Genomic DNA, 19,821 nt, shown 5'->3' with positions numbered 1-19,821 from the left:
GGGGGAGTCTGCCTGGAATGGGTCACATTAACCCCCAGAAACGTCAACTATATCTTTTCTCCAGAGATGCGGTCTGACCCACTCTGTTACTCCAGCTTTTGGTATCTATCTTCGATAGATAGGCAGAGGTTTGAACAAAGGCCAGAGGTGAAAAGGCATGAACTGTGAGATAAGGAACGAAGAAGAGAAGAGGTACAAATTGTGAAGCCAGAGGAAGAAATAGAAGTGGAAGAGTAATATAGAAGTTGGATGAGTCCAGCCCCCGATTCCGGATAAAGGAGGGAGTCAGCATCACCGGCAGACGCTGGACATTGAACTGGCAGGAGAACCGAGGGGTCTGACCTTCCACGCCGTCAAGGTCAGCTGGGGCAGGAAGGCTGAAGGAGAGGAGAGGAGAGGAGAGGAGAGGAGAGGAGAGGAGAGGAGAGGAGAGGAGAGGAGAGGAGAGGAGAGGAGAGGAGAGGAGAGGACGGCTCGCTGAGCCGACGGCTGCAATGGGCCTTTATGATCAACAACAGCTTGGACTGTGTAAAATGGCACCAAAATCAGGCACTTATTGCATACAGTGGGCCGTTTCTATGCATGGGGTACTTAATCAGAGTCTGTCTTTATGTTTGGCAATAATCTCACTGATCTATATGCACAAAATGTACCAGTGGTACACGTGACAATAGAAAAACCATTGACCATTGAATAATTTTTTGACCATTCATCGTTACGAAAGTCTGCTCTCATTAAATTCATCAATTTCAAGCTGGGTTTTTTTTTGCCTGAATACTGTAAATGTAGTGTCAGATAAAAAACTAATGAGCTTGTCTTGAGAACTTCACTTGTTCCAGAGACCACACCTTTAAAGGAAAGATGTCTCAAAATTTCCCAGTTATCTTTCCATGAAAAACTTCCTCTAGATTTTTGAAAGTGAGAAACATAGCTTGAACACACATCGTAACAACCGTTCATTCACAACCAAAGGCTGATCCAACACAAATCTCCCAAAGAAATAGATCGCCATAGGTCTGTTATTTGTTGTTCAACTTTAATCACTTTCAAATGCCCCAAATTCATCACATGCAGTGTGTTGTTCTGAAATGTAATTAGCTGTTGGGTGAACCAGCAAAGTAACTATATTTCACAGAAGAACCTGCTACTAACAGCAATAGATTTAATGACCACTTAATTTGTCTATTGATGCTATTGCATGAGAAAGAAATGTAAGCCACTGAAGACAAATCTGCTCTCCTTCAAATGGTGCTACTGGAAATGTTGCAGAACTCATTGAAACATACCGAACAGTGAAAGGCCCAGATAGAGTGCATGTAGAGAAGATGTTTGCACTGGTGGGAGAGTCTAGGGCTAGAAGTCATTGCCTCAGAATTAAAGGACATTCCTTTCGGAAGGAGATGAGGAGGAATTTATTTAGTCAGAGAGTAATGATGAATCTGTGAAATTCATTGCCACAGAAGGTTATGGAGGCCAAGTCAATGGCAAAGGCAGAGATTGATTATTCTTGATTAGTACAGGTGTCATGGGGTTATGGGGAGAAGGCAGGAGAATGGGGTTAAGAGGGAAGGATGGATCAGCCATGACTGAATGACGGAGTAGACTTGATGGGCTGAATGGTCTAATTCTGCTTCTATCAGTTATGAACTTTCCCAGTAGTGCACAGTCACGCAAAACCAGGCTTTTGTACAAAGCCACTTGACATGGAATCCAAATTTAAAATCCGATTCAGAAAGTAAAAACGTGTGACTTAGTTTCAATTGTGCTTCAAGGATTTAATTTTATAGTTTAGAAATGAAAACTTTCAACCAAAAATTGTGCTTGACAATTCCAACTTGCATATAACCCTTCCACCTATATTTCTTCCTCTGGCTTCACAATTTTGTACCTCTTCTCTTCTTCATTCCTTATCTCACAGTTTATGCCTTCTCATCTCTGGCCTTTGTCCAACTCTCTGCCTATCTATCTAAGATATACACTAAAAGCTGGAATAACCTCAGTGGGTCAGACAGCATCTCTGGAGAAAAGGAATAGTTGACTTTTCGGGTCGAGACCCTTCTTCTGATAGGTTTCCACCCATCACTCGCTAGGCTTAGTCCTGGCTCCACCTCTCGTTCAGTTTTTTCTTCCCCCTTGCCCCAACACAATCAGTCTGAAGAAGGTTACCAACCCAAAATGTTGCCTATCCATGTTCTCCAGAGATGCTGCCTGATTGACTCACCGAGTTACTCCAGTACGTTTTATCTTTTTTTGCATATATACCGAGTTGCTCCAGACATATTTAGATGCACAGAGTCTCTTGCCCAGAGTAGGGGAATCAAGGACCAGAGGACATAGGTTCATGGTGAAGGGGAAAAGATTTAACAGGAATCCAAGGGGTAATTTTTTCACACAAAGGGTGGTGGGTGTATGGGACAAGCTGCCAGAGGAGTAGTTGAGGATGGGATGATCCTATCGTTTAAGAAACACTTAGGCAGGTACATGGATAGCACAGGTTTGGAGGAATATGGACCAAGCGCAGACAGGTGGGACTGGTGTAGCTGGGACACGTTGGCTGTTGTGGGCAAGTTGGGCCGAAGGGCCTGTTTCCACACTGTATCACTCTTTGACTCGATGACTAAATTAAAGCGAGCAGTATTTTCCTTTGTTGAGTAGAATCAAGTAGCCTGATTCCAACAGTTTATCCTCATCAGTAGAATTCTGTTGCCCTGTCTGCACTTTGTGTTCTACGCCTGAAAATCATCTTCAGGGCAGGGCAAAACATATTGAAGGAACTAAATAACAAGCTTAAAACCTCCCTCCAGGGGCAAATTCCTGGGTAATTGTGACTAAACTTGAGCGAGTAGAGTTAACTCTTATGATTAGGAAGTGACATTCCCTTGAGAACACCTATAGCAGTCATTTCATAACGTCTTTAACGTATCCAGCTAAAACTATCTCAAATAACTGTTTTAAACTTGTTGGGTTTTTTAATACAATTTTGAAATCCCCTCTTTGCGACCAGAGTTCTGCAGCACTCTCTCTCGCTGCTCCCCCTCTGTGATTCCTCCTGCTCGCCGACTTTACGGCCATGTTTCCAGTGGTATGAATATTGATTTCGCTAACTTCAAGTAAACCTTGCATCCCCTCTCTCTCCATCCCTCCCCCAACCAGGTCGTACCAGTGGTACAAAGACGTCTTGTTGAGTCTTGTTGACTGTAACTCGTTCTTACCTAACTTTATCATTGTTACCTTTTTGCACATCTTTCATTCATTTGTTCTACATCACCGTCTATATCTGTCGAATCCATTTCCCCTGACTCTCCAGTCTGAAGAAGGGTCTTGACCCAAACCGTCACCAATTCCTTTTCTCCAGAGTTGCTGTCAGATCTGCCGAGTTACCCAAGCTTTTTGTGTCTATCTTGAAAGAAATCCTGCTTGCAGTCTAAGATCCGACATCACAGATTCACATCTTAAACATTATCATTGCTCTGATTTTGTCCCGTTATATCCCGGTACATTAAACAGCTGTAGGATGTAAGAAACAGTGTCTACAGATTTGTAAAAATTCAACTTCTTTCTGGAAATTTACTTGCAATATTTTCAAAATATTTGTGGAGATATTTGTTTCACAGGAAGCCTTTTAAAGGAGACATGTAATCAATTAAATCCTTGGATGACAATGTAAAGAACCTTTGCGTTCAGTGATATCAAAACAATGGAAGATAACTGGGCACCATTTTCAGCCAAATCACGATTGCACTAGGCTGCTTATTATTTATCTGAAAGTATGAATACCTGTATAGAGAAATCCCTTTCACTCTTTGCATGAATGGTGAATAACGAAAACTCCCTTCTTACTTGACAACTGCTGTTATATTTTTTGACAATCGACACAAGATTCACCTTTATGGAGAGTTAAACGTGAGATATCTTTAATGATATTACTCAAATCATAACCTCCAGGAAATATTAAATCTGAGTTTGGAGAGCAGGGGTGTTCAGATTAATGTGAAAGCCGATGCTGATCTCCCCGTAAACAGCACTCTGACATATTTTCTGACTGTTAACTCGTCCAGGATACCTATATATATGGAGATTTGATGCTACAATCCCTGTTCAGCAAGCACAACCATATTTTGAAAAGGATTTAGTTGGTTATGAACCATTTGAGGCTTCGTGATAACATTGCAAGTGCTCTGCAAGTGCCTGTCATCCCTTCCCTTCACAAATGATTAATTTTCAACTCAAGATCACGTCACCTCAAGGCTCAAGTGCATCTCATCACCCTGATTGCACTTTGGGAGTTTCACCACCGACCCAACACCCCCCATCCCCAGCACCCCCCAAACCATGATGGAGGGACCTCTCTCCAAACTATACTTTTTATGATTGATTAATTAAAGGTGATCGTGTGGCAACATAGGACATTTCTTCCCCTTCATTCTCCCTCCGCCCCTGAGTCCTGGCTAACCTTGCACCTAACTCTCCCCTCCCTTCCCCCTCCACCGACATTCCTAAACAATTTGTGCCTCGTCAATCCTCTGTCTTCACATTCACAACTCTGGGGAGGTTTACAAGAATGATCCCAGAAAGAAGTAGGCTAACATATGATGAGAGCGTTTGACAGCACTGGGCCTGTACATGCTGGAGTTTAGATGAGGGGGGGAACTCATTGAAACGTACAGAATAGTGAAAGGCTTGGATAGAGTGGATGTGGATGTGGAAAGGATGTTTCCACTAGTGCTTCCGTCTAGGACTAGAGGTCATAGCCTCAGAATTAAAGGGCATTCTTTTAGGAAGGATATGAGGAGGAATTTCTTTTGTCAGAGGGTGGTGAATCTGTGGAATTCTTTGCCACAGAAGGCTGTGGAGGCCACATAAGTGGATATATTTAAGGCAGAGATAGATAGATTCTTGATTAGTACGGGTGTCAGAGGTTTTCGGGAGAAGGGGGTTAGGAGGGAGAGATAGATCAGCCATGATTGAATGGTGGAGTAGAATTGATGGGCCGAATGGCCTAATTCGGCTCCTATTATTTATGATCTTGTGATCCAATGATCTAATCCTGACATCTCATACTTTGTGTGTGTTCATCTCTGACCTTTGTCCAACCATCTGCCTATCAATAGCCCCTACTTTGTCCTGCCCCTCCAGCACTCTGTATCTTCTGTTGGAATTGAACCACGGTAAGCCACCACCTGAGATCACCAAAGTCACAGAAAAGTGCCAGAGTAACTCAGCGGGTCAGGCAGAATCTCTGGAGAACATCGATAGGTGACGGTTTGGGTCAGGACCCCTCTTCAGACTGTGTCACCAAAGTCACATTTTGTTTCTTGTGAATCTGGTTCAACCTGTTCTCTCCACCTCTATAATCCATCTGAAGAAGTGTGCCGACGCAAAACTTACAGTACAGAACTTTATTGTCATTCGGTACCGAGATACCGAACAAAATTACATTTCCAGCAGTCACAGGACACAAAAAAAAGAAAAGAACACAAGACACACGACCCCAAACACAAACATCCATCACAGTGACTTCAAACACTGTGATGGAAGGCAACAAAACTTCCCCTCTCTTCCCCCCACGCCCATGGACAGACAGCTCGACCCCTACCGAGGCGACCGACCCGCACAGCTCCCGCAAGGGGATGGAAGTCCCCGCGGCCGAGCCGCACCGGGCACTGAAACGTCCCATGGCCGAGCCATACCGGGCGATGGAAGGCCCCGCGGCCGAGCTGCACCGGGCGATGTTAGGTCCCGCGGCCGAGCCGCACCGGGCGCTGCTAAGTCCCGCGGCCGAGCCGCGCCGGCGATGTTAAGTCCAGCGGCCGAGCCGCGCCGGGCGACGGAAGGCCCCGCGGGCGATGGAAGACCCCGCGGCCGAGGAAGAGACCTAAAAAAAGAAAGGTTTCCCCCACCCCACCCTCCACACATACACAGCCAAAAACAAAAACAAAAACCATCCCAACACCAACACACAAACAAAAAAGGAAAAAAGACAAACAGACTGCCAGCGAGCCGCAGCCGTTAGGCGCAGCCACACGTGACACGCAGCCACACTCCAAGGAGTGTCCCTATACTCCAAGGATGCTGCCTAACCCGGCTGCATTACTCCAGCCCTTTGTGTCTCTCCTCCGACATTAAGAATACTCATTGATTCAGCTGTTGCTGCCCAGTTCAGCAGAAGTCGAACTATCTGTTCGTGGGAGAAGTATGGGGGAAGAGAGAGGAAATGTTCTTGCCTTCCATCACAGTGTCTGGAGGAATCACTGTGATGGGTGTTTGTGTTACAATTGTGTGTCTTGTGTCCTCTACTCTGTACTGTTGTGGCTGCGTGGCAAATGATTTTCGTTCAATTCATTTTGAATGACAATAAAGGTAATTCAGATTCAGTTAATAAAGTTCATAAGTTCATAAGTGATTGGAGCAGAATCAGACCATTCGGCCCATCAAGTCTACTCCGCCATTCAATCATGGCTGATCTATCTTTCCCTCAATCCCCATTTTCCTGCCTTCTCCCCATAACCCCTGACACCCGTACTAATCAAGAATCTATCTATCTCTGCCTTAATATATCCATTGACTTGGCCTCTACAGCTTTCTGTTGCATAAAACTTGACAAAATCCCAATGACACTATTTTCCAGCATCTCACTCCTCAGACAAATTTCAATCTCTAGTATTTAAATTATTGTCCTCTATCATTTGTATTTAAATAAACTTAAACTTACTTATTTCAGCAAAGCAAGAGAGGGAGGTACAAATTCAGCATTAAACTGCTCATGTCACAATGATCAACTCACAATTGACTCACGGAGAAGCAAACCCACCCAAAGAAACCTCTCTTTTGAAGTCCAACTCTGTTGGGGCAAGACAACTCTATCTTCTCATTTTGTTGAATGAAGCAGCTCATTGCTTAACTACAACTGAGTACATTTTCTGTGACACAGTTTCCAAGTATCAAAGGGACTGAAGTTGGCAGATTAATAATAACAGTGTGTGGTGCCACCTTGAATGTGAAGACATGCTGCTGTAAAACCACCAGGTGCAGTACAATATTGTTGAAGTGAAAAGGTGGCCCAGTTTATCTGAACAGCCGGGCACATTGCCAAGGCAGTGTGAGATGCTCCGTGCTGCACATATTCCATACTGTGCCACACAACAGTTGGGGGAGAAGCACCAGGGACGAAGGGGGGATCATTGCAACAAAGCACAGTTGGACGCCTTCTATTGACTGCCTCAAAGTAGCATCGGTGGATGCATACGATCAATCAGATTACATGCTTGCTGTCTTCCTGATGGCTGGCAAGGTGCTGGGGAATTATGGAAGGGCAGTGAGTGGGAAGAAAATTGAAGGATTCACATCTTTTCAAAAAAAATCACAACACAAATAAGCTTTGCGCTGTTGTGCAAGAGGCATTCCAAATGCCGACTTAATTGCAGATCACGCAAAAAATTAAGCTGAGTTTTATTACTCCAGAGAGCTCCAACACGGGTTTGGTTACAGAACCTCTAAACCACAACTGACTAAAATAGCTGCTTACAAAAATTAAGTTCGGGACAATCCGTTAAATAACTGGAGTGCTTTCAATTGCAAACGGGAATGCAATAATGACCTTCTTGACAACAGGATTGCATCATTGTTGTATCATCAGTACTTGACGTAAAGAGCAAAGTTTGGAATAAAATCGTAGCCACCAGTGTTTCTCTTTTAAATGCCTTTCTTTACCTGTTTCTCCCTCTGTTTTTGGTTGGAATACAGGCTCAGATGTGGGAGGATGTGGAGATTCAGTGGGAAACAGCGAGTCAAGTCAGCAAATTGGTGAAATGATAAACCCTGTTAATAAAAGACAAAAAGAAAAGAGCCATTAGCACTTCAGAGGCGATTAGGTTTTTTTTCTCCCAGAGATTCAATAGCAAATAGTATAAATAAATGTCTGCAAAAAAAGAGGAGCGAAGAAAATTATTCTCTGGAAGCAGATCACAGAATTTATTTGCCATGTATGCGGTAGAAGACCAGCTGTAACAAGCTGCCTGCAAGCAACTGAGGATGGCAGGGGGGTGGGTGGAAGAGGGGGGGGGGAAAGAAATCAAATAGCTGTGTGTTCGCACTCACCTACAGAGTGGTAACCATAGCAACTCATACCGAGTTATTGTTGCTGAGCTTTCTGTGGCATTAGCGAGGCAGACAAAGAAGTAGTTGGACTGCACAGCGCAATCTGTGCCACGCTGAGACACTCTTACACACACTGCAGCTCCCCAATCGTGGCGGCCTTTCACAAATAACTCACCTGGTCCCCCACGCACAGGTGAGGGGCAGAGTGCTGAATAACCTGCCCCGGCCCAAGAACAAAGCTAGCTTTAACTTTTGTTTTAAAATAAAGCCATTTTGCGCGTGTGTGTGTGTGTGTTTGTGTGTGTGTGTGTGTGTGTGTGTGTGTGTGTGTGTGTGTGTGTCTGTGTGTGTGTGTGTGTGTGTGTGTGTGTGTGTCTGTGTGTGTGTGTGTGTGTGTGTGTGTGTGTGTGTCTGTGTCTGTGTGTGTGTGTGTCTGTGTGTGTGTGTGTGTTTACATAGAATGAGGCATCCTCCCTGAATAGCCACAAAAATGCTGGTGTAACTCAGAGGGACGGGCAGCATCTCTGGAGGGGAAGGAAAGGGCGACGTTTCGGGGTCGAGACCCCCTCATCGGACTGTCTGAGAGTCAGGGGAGAGGGAGACATGGAGATAGGGAAGGGTGAGGTGTGAAAACACATATCAAAGGGGACGGTGGATGAAGGGAATAGTAGAATGGCACATTGTTAGCTGCGGGGATGGTGACAACGAGGTATATAATCAGTATGGCTATTGAGTTCATGCTTCAACTCATGGCCGTGCTCTGTGCAGATTAAGAAAGATCCCGGTATCGCACTCTGATCGATGTTGAAATGGCTGATTTCAGCCAGGTGGTAAAAAGAGGGCAGCATTAACTTCAGTCCCTGACCCGAGTACACAACGGCAAGCTGAGGTGCAGACCAATTAGCCCGCGAACACTCACTGTCTGACATGTCAGCTCACGTACAAAAGCCACCACTTCAGAGCAGAAACTGTAAGTTTCCAATGCCTGCACAAAGGTACAAAAGCACTTCAAAACTTGGAGAAGTGAAGTGAAAAGGTAGGGAACATAAAGCCATCCTAATGCCATGTCTCTTTTCCCTTTTGTTAAGCAGACTTGTGCGCAATTCATCTGTGACTGTGCTGCCTCTGAACCTACATGGATACCTTCACTGGTGAAATAAATGTGATGATCAGCAACTTCTGAAGCAGTGTCCTGAACACGTTATAAAATAGAAAGATCCCCAACTCCACAGCTACTCCCGAATGAATGCAAGAAAGCCTTATCATTGTAAGAGATTCCAATTCTTTCTTTTTTTAATTAAATCACAGCATTGAAAGGAGTCGTAGAGTCATACAGCGTGAAACAGGCCCTTCGGCCCAATTTGCCCCTGCTGAGCGTCATGCCCCATCCACACTAGTCCCACCTGCCCATGTTCGGCCCGTAACCCTCTAAGCCTATCCTATCCATGTACCTGTCCAAATGTCTCTTTAATATTATGATAGCACCTGCCTCAACTACCTTCTTCAGCAGCTCGTTCCATACACCCTTTGTGGTGGTTAAAAGTTATATGTTATATAAGTTATATAAGTTGTAAAAGTAATCGCTCAGGTTCCTATTAAATCTTTCCCTCCTCACCTTAAACTGATGCCCTCTGGTTCTCGATTCTCATACTATAGGCAGAAGACTGTGAATTTACCCTATCTATTCCTCTCATAATCTTGGTTGCCACGGCTACCAAGGTACAGTAAAAAGCTTTGTTTTGCACACTGTCTAATGATTTTCCGTGGGTGCTCCGGTTTCCTCCCACACCCCAAAGACGTACATGTTTATAGGTCAATTGCCTTTGGCAAATTATGCCCAGTGTGTAGGATATTGCTAGTGCAAGGGGCGATCACTGGTCAGCACGGACTAGCTGGGCCGAAGGGCCTGTTTCAGCTCTGAATCTCTAAACTCCAAACTAAACTCTAGAATTTATCTAGTTTATTTTAGAGGTACAGCGCGGAAACAGGCCCTTCGGTCCACCGAGTCCACGCCGACCAGTGTTCCACACACATTAACACTATCCTACACACACTAGGGACAATATACAATAGACAATAGACAATAGGTGCAGGAGGAGGCCATTCGGCCCTTCGAGCCAGCACCGCCATTCAATGTGATCATGGCTGATCATTCTCAATCAGTACCCCGTTCCTGCCTTCTCCCCATACCCCCTGACTCCGCTATCCTTAAGAGCTCTATCCAGCTCTCTCTTGAATGCATTCAGAGAATTGGCCTCCACTGCCTTCTGAGGCAGAGAATTCCACAGATTCACAACTCTCTGACTGAAAAAGTTTTTCCTCATCTCAGTTCTAAATGGCCTACCCCTTATTCTTAAATTTACAATTTACAATTATACCAAGCCGAGTAACCTACAAACCTGTACGTCCTTGAAGTGTGGGAGGAACGGGCGGCAACGGGAGAAGTGTGGGCGGCACGGTAGCGCAGCGGTAGAGTTGCTGCTTTACAGCGAATGCAGCGCCGGAGACTCAGGTTCGATCCTGACTACGGGTGCTGCACTGTAAGGAGTTTGTACGTTCTCCCCGTGACCTGCGTGGGTTTTCTCCGAGATCTTCGGTTTCCTCCCACACTCCAAAGACGTACAGGTATGTAGGTTAATTGGCTGGGTAAATGTAAAAAATAAATAAATAAAAAAATTGTCCCTAGTGGGTGTAGGATAATGTTAATGTACTGGGATCACTGGGCGGCACGGACTTGGAGGGCCGAAAAGGCCTGTTTCCGGCTGTATATATATGATGATGAAATCGAAGGTCTTGGAGAAAATCCACGCAGGTCACAGGGAGAATATTACAAATTCCGTACAGACAGCATCCATGGCCGGGATCGAACCCAGGTCTCTGATGCCGTAAGGCAGCAACTCTACCGCTGCGCCACCGTGCCGCTTTTCCTGGGCAACACTTTCCACTAGTGGGGTAACAACCAATTTTAGTTAGATGATATAATAGGAGGGGATATCAGTCTGAAGAAGGGTCTCCACCCGAAACATCACCCATTCCTTCTCTCCAGAGATGCTGCCTGTCCCGCTGAGTTACTCCAGCATTTTGTGTCTACCTTTGATTTAAACCAGCATCTGCAGTTCTTTCTTACACACTCATGGTGTTGATGTTCAATTTCTCCAAAGAGCGTCACTGAGCACATCATGGAACTAACTACACAGTGGACTATTAACCGAGTTAAATTAATCCATTAATGAAACTTTAATGACTTTTTAAACATTCTTTGGCTTTAATTATTCATAAAGTTTACCTTCCCCTTACAAATATTAGTAACTGTCATTGGAGGGTAAAAGTAGGTCAGAACGGAAAAGTTAATCAGCACTCCTGCTAAAAACGCACTGCAACCTAGCAACTGGACTATGCAACAAGGATTTATAATGAACTGATTTACAGCTTTGTACGTAAATGCGCAACTTAAGTTGCAATTATATATTTGTACTTCTTGGATAATTATAGAATTTCATGTGAACTTTGAGCCCAGGGAAATGATTGCAATATTTTATGTCTTTTGCACATAAATCCAGATGATAGTTTAGTTTAGTTTAGAAACACAGCACGGAAACAGGCCCTAAAGCCCACTGAGCCGGCACCAACCAGCGATCCCCGCACACAAGGTACAGTGAAAAGCTTTTGTTGTGTGCTAACCAGTTAGCAGAAAGACAATCCAGTGTAGATTACTGTAGATGGGCTATTGCATGCTAGCCAATCGTAGTGCTTGTTAGTAGTAGTCCCGCCTAGTACGTGTTTTATAATATTAAGAACTCGCCTACATCAGGCAGTAGATTAAATAGTATAGGAAAATAACTGCAGATGCTGGTACAAATTGAAGGTATTTATTCACAAAATGCTGGAGTAACTCAACAGGTCAGGCAGCATCTCGGGAGAGAAGGAATGGGTGACGTTTCGGGTCGAGACCCTTCTTCAGACTGATGTCAGGGGGGCGGGACAAAGGAAAGATATAGGTGGAGACAGGAAGATAGAGGGAGATCTGGGAAGGAGGAGGGGACGGGAGGGACAGAGGAACTATGTAAAGTTGGAGAAGTCGATGTTCATACCACTGGGCTGCAAACTGCCCAGGCGAAATATGAGGTAATTTCGGGAAACCGGCCCTTCGGCCCACCAGGTCCGCGCCGACCTGCGATCCCCGCATATTAACACTATCCTACACACACCAGGGACAATTTTTACATTTACCAAGCCAATTAACCTACACGCCTGTACGTCTTTGGAGTGTGGGAGGAAACCGAAGATCTCGGAGAAAACCCACGCAGGTCACGGGAAGAATGAACAAACTCAGTACAGACAGCAGCCATAGTCGGGATCGAACCCGGGTCTCCGGCGCTGCATTCGCTGTAAGGCAGCAACTCTACCGCTGCGCCACCGTGCTGCCCGGATAGTGTTAGGGATCGCTGGTTGGTGTGGACTCGGTGGGCCAAAGGGCCTGGTTCTGCACTGTATCTTTAATCTAACAAAACTAAACATTCAGCTTAGACGCAAAAAAGCTGGAGTAACTGTGCGGGACAGGCAGCATCTCTGGAGAGAAGGAATGGGTGACTTTTCAGGTCGAGAACATTCAACTTTGCAGCATATTTTCCCACATTTGAATTCCAGATTGCTGTTCATAAAGTGAAAGATTCCATTCTCTTTTTTAACAAACATGTCAACTTATCCTGGAAAATGCCTCTCCTACTCATACTGTTTTTGCAGTCTCTTTAAACCTGTGGCATTTATTTCATGATGCTTCTTCTAAATTATCCTAACCAAATTGTACTTTTCAATACAGCTCCATGCGTTCTTGTCTTCCCATTTCACCAGTCACTTCCTTCCTGAAAATTGGGATTTCTCCTCACTGTTTTATACAATTTGGAGAGTTTCACCCACAGCTTTTTAAGTCATGCCCTTTGCACAAAGTCAGTGCAGCAAATTTATCTGCACTAAATGTTGAACCTTTATCCTTTATCTTTACACTATGGATCACTTGCTTGTATTCCTGTATAGTTTTTTTTTCTTGACTGGATAGCGTGCAAGCAAAAGCTTTACACTGTATCTCGGTACATGTGACAATAATAAGTTACACTAGGAGGGGCAGCACGGAGGTGCAGTGGTAGAGTTGTGACCTTACAGCGCTTACAGCGCCGGTTCGATCCCAACTATGGGTGCTGTCTGTATGGAGTTTGTACGCTCTCCCCGTACCGTGTGAGTTTTCTCTGAGATTTTCCATTTCCTCCCACACTCCAAAGATGTTCAGGTTTGTAGGTTAATTGGCTTGGTATAAATGTAACATTGTCCCTAGTGTGTGTAGGAGAGTGTTAATGGGCGGGGATCACTGGTCGGCACGGACTCTGTGGACCTAAGGGCCTGTTTCCGCACTGTATCTCTAAACTAAACTAAACTAAATAACAATGGTCCTATTATTGATCATCGCTGTGCACTACCTTCCAGCCTGAAAGACCAACTGTGCATTGTTCCTGCAGAAGCAAGGAACTGCAGATGCAGGTTTGCCAAAGAAGAAACAGAGTGGTGTCTGAAGAAGGGTCTCGACCCGAAACGTCACCCATTCCTTCTCTCCCGAGATGCTGTCTGACCCGCTGAGTTACTCCAGCATTTTGTGTCTCCCACAGAGTGGTGTAGTAGCTCAACCAAAAACATGTAGCATCTCAGGCGAACGTGGATAGGCGACGTTTTTGGTCGGGACCTGTCTTCGGACTTGATTCAACGGTTTCCTTTTATCACGTGTGCCAAGGTAGAGTGAAATACCTTTTTTGTATACACCTCATCAAGACTATCTCCATACATAAGCACAATCCCCCAGTTAGGACAAAATGTACAGAACAGCCCACTGAGTCCATATGCACGAGTCAACATTTTTGCCGCCATTTCGCAGTGTCAGCTGTACAAAGGCCACAAAGGCCTGTTGCAACCATCACCCCCATTACGGTTGTCCCGTGAACTGTCGTCCCTCTCCTTGCATGGCCCTCTTCAACTCTTGTTCCCTGGGGTACACCTCCCGCAGCCAAACATGCGGGCGCAGGTCTTAGACAATAGACAATAGATAATAGGTGCAGGAGGAGGCCATTCGGCCCTTCGAGCCAGCACCGCCATTCAATGTGATCATGGCTGATCATTCTCAATCAGTACCCCGTTCCTGCCTTCTCCCCATACCCCCCTGATTCTGCTATCCTTAAGAGCTCTATTTAGCTCTCTCTTGGATGCATTCAGAGAATTGGCCTCCACTGCCTTCTGAGGCAGAGAATTCCACAGATTCACAACTCTCTGACTAAAAAAGTTTTTCCTCATCTCAGTTCTAAATGGCCTACCCCTTATTCTTAAACTGTGGCCCCTTGTTCTGGACTCCCCCAACGTTGGGAACATGTTTCCTGCCTCTAACGTGTCCAACCCCTTAATAATCTTATACGTTTCAATAAGATCCCCTCTCATCCTTCTAAATTCCAGTGAATACAAGTCTAGTCGCTCCAGTCTTTCAACATATGACAGTCCCGCCATTCCTGGAATTAACCTAGTAAACCTACGCTGCACGCCCTCTATAGCAAGAATATCCTTCCTCAAATTTGGAGACGAAAACGGCACACAGTACTCCAGGTGCGGTCTCACTAGGGCCCTGTCCAACTGCAGAAGGTCCTCTTTGCTCCTATACTCAACTCCTCTTGTTATGAAGGCCAACATTCCATTGGCTTTCTTCACTGCCTGCTGTACCTGCATGCTTGCTTTCAGTGACTGATGCACTCGGATCTTCTTACCGATCCCCTTGTCCAGTGTCCGCCTGCTCTCTCCCTCGATCTGCCTCATTGCGGTCTCGCTCTCTGGGCGGGTTCCTAATTCCGCAGCGGGCAAGCTGGGTCTGCTGTTGGGATACGCCGGGTAGATTCCTGGTCGCTGATTGTCGAAAGGTTGGTTTTCCATGTTCGCCTGAGATGCTGCCGGACTCACAGAGCTACTCCAATGCTCTGTGCATCGCTCGTCTCTGCTTTCTGTCCCATAGCCAATTTCATATCATATTCCAGGAGAGCTCAGTGTGCTTACACGTCCATTTTGTGGCATTTGGCCACATGGCCTTGGGTTATATTTCTTCCTTTGTCATGGCTTCCATTTTGCATCTTAATTTTTCTGTGCAGCACCGTGGGATCTTTCCCATGTTAAAGATCTAAATGATTGCAAGCTGTTATTGCTCTTGAATCTGTCTTTGCAACCAATACCCAAGAGAAAGTAAATTCAGCACAACGAGTCATAGACTCAAATAAAGCTCAAAACAGGCTCTTCAGTTCACACTGACAAACATGTCCCACCTTCATTTATCGTCTCTATGGAACCCAAATTTGTTCATCTTTTATTTTTTGTAACTAATTTGACATTGAATTAAATAGTCCAAATGACATAGCGTCAAACAGCTTGGAAACCGGCCCTTTGGCACAACTTGTTCATGCCGACCAACATGCCTCATCTACACTAGTCCCACCTGCCCGCATTTGGCTAATATCCCTCCAAATCTATCCTGTCCATGTAGCTGTCTAAATGTTTACTAATGTTGTGATGGTACCTGCCTCAACTACCCCCTCTAGCAGCTCGTTCTTAAGAATGTTATATATTTCTACCAGATCTCCCTGCAGCTTGCAATGCTCCAGAGAAAATAGTCTAGGTTTGTCCAGCTTCTACATATAGTCCCTAAACCAGGCAGCATCCTCATGAGCCTCTTCTGCACCTTCTCCAATGCCTCCACATCCTTACTGGAATGCAGGGACTAAAACGACACACAATACTCCAAATGTGGATCAACTCATTAAGCTATAACATGACTTTCTGAATGTTATTCTCAATGCTACATGAGTTGCAGGACAGAGTGTAATGGCAGTGTTATAAGTATACTAGACCAAGTGGACCCGTTGGGCCCAAACCTCTCCTGCATTGGTGCAGCACCCTCTCCTCCCCAACCCCTCCACTCCTCCCCCTCCCCCCTTCCCGCTCCCTCCCCCTCCCTCCCCCTCCCTCCTCCCCTTCCCCACCTCCCATCCCGCTCCCTCCCCCTCCCTCCTCCCCTCCCCCTTCCTCCCTCCCTCCCTCCCCCCTCCTCCCTCCCTCCCTCCCCCCCTCCCCTCCCCTCCCCCTTCCTCACTCCCTCCTTCCCCCTCCCCACCCCCCCTCCCCCTCCCCCCCACTCCATCCCCCTCAACACCCCTTATCCTCCCTCCTCCCCCCCCCCTCCCCTCCCTCCCTTGGAGATAGATTTAAACTTTAAAATGTGAATAACTTAAAAAATATAACACCGATTTCAATGAAACCTCTTCCATTAGCACCAAAGGGATGACGGTGAGTAAGGTGGGCCTAAAATTGGCACGTTATCTTGTACCGTTTTGGCTGTAGTTCAGGAACAAACAAACAAACGAGAGTTTTAGTATATAGATTTAAGCATGCCAAGGTTAATCTCAAATTCTGGTTCTACCATATGCCTTTCTAACATCCAACCTACTTAACCTCCACCCCTCCCCCGGCCTCATCATTGCACTAGTTTCTCAGTGTTGTCCTGGTGAGTTTCATTGTCTGTCTAACTCACTTACATGTAGCCTGCTGCCCACAATGCACTGTTTCCTTGATCATCGATGCTATTTTGCGTATCTTTCATTCATTTGTTCTATATCTCTCTATATCACCGTCTATACTTCTCGTTTCCATTTCCTGAAGAAGGGTCAAGACCCTAAAGGTCACCTGTCCATTTTCTCCAGAGATGCTGCCTGACCCACTGAGTTCATCCAGTTTTTTGTGTCTAACTGCGGTTTAAAAGAGCATCTGCCCTTCCATCCTGCACCACTTAACAATTGCATTGTTTTAACACCACAGTGCACATTTCTCCCAATTGCAATTTTGTTTCGTCACAGAGGACTCAGTGATCTACGGACTGTTCCCAGGGACGCATTCAGAGACTGACATTGAGTGCTGCTGGAAGGTCATCAACTCGGTGAAAGACGCTCTTTGGTCTGCCCGAGCTTTGTTGACCTCCCAGCGGAGCGAGCTGTCCATCGGGGAATGTTGCCGACTGGCCCGCTGCAGACTGCAGGAGTACGTGCTGAGGGACGCACAGCAGGCAGTGAAGAAAGCCAATGGAATGTTGGCCTTCATAACAAGAGGAGTTGAGTATAGGAGCAAAGAGGTCCTTCTGCAGTTGTACAGGTCCCGAGTGAGACCGCACCTGGAGTACTGTGTGCAGTTTTGGTCTCCAAATTTGAGGAAGGATATTCTTGCTATTAAGGGCGTGCAGCGTAGGTTTACTATGTTAATTCCTGGAATGGCGGGACTGTCATATGTTGAAAGACTGGAGCGACTAGGCTTGTAAACACTGGAATTTAGAAGGATGAGATGAGATCTTATCGAAACGTATAAGATTATTAAGGGGTTGGACACGTTAGAGGCAGGAAACATGTTCCCAATGTTGGGGGAGTCCAGAACAAGGGGCCACAGTTTAAGAATAAGGGGTAGGCCATTTAGAACTGAGACGAGGAAAAACATTTTCAGTCAGAGAGTTGTGAATCTGTGGAATTCTCTGCCTCAGAAGGCAGTGGAGGCCAATTCTCTGAACGCATTCAAGAGAGATCTGGATGGGGAGAAGGCAGGAACGGGGTACTGATTGAGAATGATCAGCCATGATCACATTGAATGGCGGTGCTGGCTCGAAGGACCTATTGTCTATTGTCTATTGTGAAGCTCGGTGCAGCCAACGCCAAGGCTCTGTGGGGGAGGACCACAGTCTAGGGTCCTTCCGCTGCTAGACATGGGGGGCAGGGTGTGGTGGAGACGCCCCTCTTAATAAGGGATTCTGTGTAAATTTGGAAATGAATATCTGCATTGAATGTGTAACCTCCGGAAATGTCGGATGGGGTTTTTGAAAAGATGTTTTGTAAATATTTATTACTTGAATAAAGTATTTTTTGATATATATATATATTTTTTTAATTGTTTCATTTAAAAAAAATAATTTGAATTGCTTCATCCTGCAGAATTTTTGCCCTTGTGATGTTTTCTCTCATTTCTCTGGAATACTGTCTGAAATTTCTAGTTCCATTTCCTTTCTCCCGACACCACACTATGTTTTTAAAGAACGATGTATGTCAGGCCCGAGCAGCCACTCTGACTTATTGCTCGTGCTCATTCATTCCGATTCCCGCTTTCTCCCTGAAAGTGCCATTCACTTTGAAAAACCATTGTGGATTAAAAATGCTGTGGAGCCTGTCAATGGCGAGAATGTATTGCTGAGCACACACACAAAGCATTTTCATGGTACACATTCTGATAGCTCTGCTCAACCAATGCTTTGATATTCAAACACTTCACTGACAACGGTGACATTTCAAATGAAAGCTCGAGAGGAATTTGGAGTATTGCATGCAGTTCTGCCCGCCCCATTACAGAAAAGACGTGGAGGCTTTGAAGAGGCTGCAGAAGAGGTCTACCTGAAAGCTGCCTGGATTAGAAGGTTTCAGCAACAGGGAGAGGTTGGGATAGACTTGGTGTGTAGGAAAGAGCTGCAGATGCTGGTTTAAATCAAAGGTCGACACCAAATGCTGGAGTAACTCAGCGGGACAGACAGCATCTCTGGAGAGAAGGAATGGGTGTTAAGGATAGACTTGGGTTGTTTTCTCAGGAATTAAGTAGCTTGGGGGGAGACTTGATAGAAGTATATCCAGTCTGAAGAAAGGTCTCGACCCGAAACGTCACCCATTCCTTCTCTCCCGAGATGCTGCCTGACCTGCTGAGTTACTCCAGCATTTTGTGAAGTATATCAAATTATGAGAGGCATAGATAAGGTAGACAGTCAGAACCTTTCTCCCAGGCCGGAAATGTCCAACACTAGAAGGCACGGCTATGAGGTGAGAGGGAGAATGTCTAATGCAGATGTGCAGGGCAAGTTTTTGTTTACACAGAGAGTGGTGGGGGGCTGGAGCATAGGGGTGGTGGTGGATAGTGGTGTTTAAGAGGCTTTTAGATAGGCACATGGAAGTGCAGGTAATAGAGGGATATGGATCATGTAGAGGCAGATGAGATCAGTTCTAGGCATCATGTTCAGCACAAAGTGTGGGCCTGTAATATACTGTTCTATGTCCTACGGAAACAAAGGTTGCAAAAAGCCGATCAGGCATCACATCCAAATAAAAACAATATCAATATCAATAACAATTAAGCATCCCACATTGCTAACTAGCATCAGCAGTGCCACGATCAACCTTGATTGTACACGATATTGAATGCTCACAATTTACTGGCTTTATCTTGCATCTTAGTTATTCTCGGTATTCCCTATATCCTGTATGTGTGTACTGTGAATGGATCGATTGTAATCATGCATTGTCTTTCCACTGACCGGTCAGCACGCAACACAAGCTTTTCACTGTACCTCGTTACACGTGACAATAAACTAAACACACAACTCACCCTTTTCCTCTCACATGTTTTCAGAAGGTTTACTGCACTTTCTGGCTTTCCATTCCAGTCACAAATTATTTTCCGAAGAAGGATCTCGATCCGAAATGTCACCTATTTCTTTTCTCCAGAGATGCTGTCTGACCCGCTGAGTTACTCCAGCCCTTTTTGTGTCTATCTTCGGTTTAAACCAGCATCTGCAGTTCCTCAACCATCAGCATGCATCACGTTGCACGAACACCATCACTTCTACCATTCTGAAAA

General features: G+C 45.4%; 1 protein-coding gene across 2 annotated transcripts in view; it reads right to left on the bottom strand.

Moving 5' to 3' along the window:
* tenm1 (teneurin transmembrane protein 1) overlaps nt 1–19,821 on the bottom strand; it is a 1,669,493-nt gene that overhangs the window by 1,125,256 nt on the left and 524,416 nt on the right. Inside the window, exons 1-2 of one of the 2 annotated variants that reach the window (XM_078412546.1) lie at nt 8,098–8,116; nt 7,711–7,818 (exon numbers count right to left, since the gene is read on the bottom strand). The gene's annotated coding sequence lies outside the window, so the exon portion shown is untranslated. Of the gene's footprint in view, nt 1–7,710; nt 7,819–8,097; nt 8,117–19,821 lie in introns of those variants that run through there. The other variant, XM_078412545.1, reaches the window with a different exon arrangement.

This window comes from Rhinoraja longicauda, chromosome 15 (assembly GCF_053455715.1).
Source record: "Rhinoraja longicauda isolate Sanriku21f chromosome 15, sRhiLon1.1, whole genome shotgun sequence".
NCBI lineage: Eukaryota > Metazoa > Chordata > Chondrichthyes > Rajiformes > Arhynchobatidae > Rhinoraja > Rhinoraja longicauda.
Note: the sequence above shows the minus strand (reverse complement) of the source record. Positions and strands in the feature narration are given on the sequence as shown.